We start from the raw sequence: 2,500 nt of genomic DNA on the forward strand, positions 1-2,500 counted from the left end.
TTCGTTGCATGTTCATGTGTGTTGCCTGTTCATGTGTGGTTGCATGTTCACCGCAAGAACCGTGCGTGTGGCTAATGCAGACAGGATTCCTTGCGAAAGGTCTCAGATTGGTGTTTTCACCATCTTAGCACAACTGTTTGATTCCCAGAAAGGCTAAAACTTGTTCTTGTTGATACTGGCAATCAAGGGCCCCGACTGGGGTTGGCATCTTTGCTGCGACCGCCTTCTCCTTGCAGATCCGGGGGGAGAGGGGGGGCTACGGCTGTTCCTCGACCCCCACCCACGGGGTAGGAGGGAGGGAGTGTGGAACAGATGGGGATTGGTCCACACACTTTGCTGTAACCGCCATCATCCTCGCAAGGGGCGGGGGGAGTTGCGCAACGCCATCTCCGTGCGATCCGCTAACCCCCGCCCCGGCCGCCGGATGACAGCAACGGCCCCCCACGACCCGGGCCGGGTTCGGGGATGGGCCGTGTTAGCGAGCGCCTATTAAGGTCGGCACGGGGTGCCGGCCGACGCGGGGGCTGGTGGGGCCAGCGTCATCAAGCCGTCTCCCTCCCCGTGCCGATGTGTACAGGCGGTGCCCAGAGGGGTCATTTAAGGCCGAGTCGACCTAGGGGAGGGGCCCAGGACCGGTTAAAGCTGTTCCCTCACCGGGGCGTTGGCCGTGGTGCGGATCAAAATGCTGCGCTGCCGCACGGTTGAGAGACACACGCAGAGACACACGCAGAGACACGCAGAAACACACGCAGAGACACACGCAAAAACACACGCAGAGACACACAGAGACACACGCAGAGACACACGCATAGACACACACAGAGACACCCACAGAGACACCCACAGAGACACCCACAGAGACACATGCAGAGACACAGTCAGAGACACACGCAGAGACACACACAGAGACACAAACCGAGACACACGCAGAGACACAGAGACACACGCAGAGACACACGCAGAGACACGCGCAGAGACTCACGCAGAGACACACGCAGAGACACACAAGCAGAGACACACACGCAGAGACACACGCAGAGACACACGCAGAGACTCACGCAGAGACACACACAGAGACACACGCAGAGGCACACGCAGAGGCAGACAGGCAAAGTCCCCCCATATAGCCTTAACAGACTGTAGGGGCAAGTGCTGTTAGCGAGCACCTATGAAGGGCTGGCACGGTACACGAGGGGGTGGGTGGCCAGCACCACGCCCGACCGCCTTTGTCTCCCTAGTGGCGATGTTTACACACCGCACCAGGAAGAGTCTCAAAACCTTGAGACCAGGTCTCCCCGTGTCTCAAACCCTGAATCTTAAAACCTTGAGACTAGGTCTCCCCATATCTCAAACCCCGAGTTTCAAAACCTTGAGGCCAGGTCTCCCCATGTCTCAAACCCAGAGTCTCAAAACCTTGAGACCTGGTTTCTCCGTGTCTCAAGACCCCGAGTCTCAAAACCTTGAGACCGGGTCTCCCCATATCTCAAACCCCGAGTCTCAAAACCTTGAGACCTGGTCTCTCCGTGTCTCAAGACCCCGAGTCTCAAAACCTTGAGGCCAGGTCTCCCCGTGTCTCAAACCCTGAGTCTCAAAACCTTGAAACCTGGTCTCCCCGTGTCTCAAACCCTGAGTCTCAAAACCTTGAGACCTGGTCTCTCCGTTTCTCAAACCCTGAGTCTCAAAACCTTGAGACCTGGTCTCCCCATGTCTCAAACCCTGAGTCTCAAAACCTTGAGACCTGGTCTCTCCGTGTCTCAAACCCTGAGTCTCAAAACCTTGAGACCTGGTCTCTCCGTGTCTCAAACCCTGAGTCTCAAAACCTTGAGGCCTGGTCTCTCCGTGTCTCAAACCCTGAGTCTCAAAACCTTGAGGCCTGGTCTCTCCGTGTCTCAAACCCTGAGTCTCAAAACCTTGAGGCCTGGTCTCTCCGTGTCTCAAACCCCGAGTCTCAAAACCTTGAGACCTGGTCTCTCCGTGTCTCAAGACCCCGAGTCTCAAAACCTTGAGGCCAGGTCTCCCCGTGTCTCAAACCCTGAGTCTCAAAACCTTGAAACCTGGTCTCCCCGTGTCTCAAACCCTGAGTCTCAAAACCTTGAGACCTGGTCTCTCCGTTTCTCAAACCCTGAGTCTCAAAACCTTGAGACCTGGTCTCCCCATGTCTCAAACCCTGAGTCTCAAAACCTTGAGACCTGGTCTCTCCGTGTCTCAAACCCTGAGTCTCAAAACCTTGAGACCTGGTCTCTCCGTGTCTCAAACCCTGAGTCTCAAAACCTTGAGGCCTGGTCTCTCCGTGTCTCAAACCCTGAGTCTCAAAACCTTGAGACCTGGTCTCTCCGTGTCTCAAACCCCGAGTCTCAAAACCTTGAGGCCTGGTCTCTCCGTGTCTCAAACCCTGAGTCTCAAAACCTTGAGGCCTGGTCTCTCCGTGTCTCAAACCCCGAGTCTCAAAACCTTGAGACCTGGTCTCTCCGTGTCTCAAGACCCCGAGTCTCAAAACCTT

The 2,500-nt window shown here is 55.9% G+C and overlaps 1 protein-coding gene across 1 annotated transcript in view; it reads right to left on the reverse strand.

The window, feature by feature from the left end:
• Window positions 1–2,500, reverse strand: part of PBXIP1 (PBX homeobox interacting protein 1) — a 49,680-nt gene that overhangs the window by 32,025 nt on the left and 15,155 nt on the right. The gene's annotated exons all lie outside the window — the stretch shown is intronic.

This window comes from Lampetra fluviatilis, chromosome 59 (assembly GCF_964198595.1).
Source record: "Lampetra fluviatilis chromosome 59, kcLamFluv1.1, whole genome shotgun sequence".
In the NCBI taxonomy this organism is placed as follows: Eukaryota; Metazoa; Chordata; class Hyperoartia; order Petromyzontiformes; family Petromyzontidae; genus Lampetra; species Lampetra fluviatilis.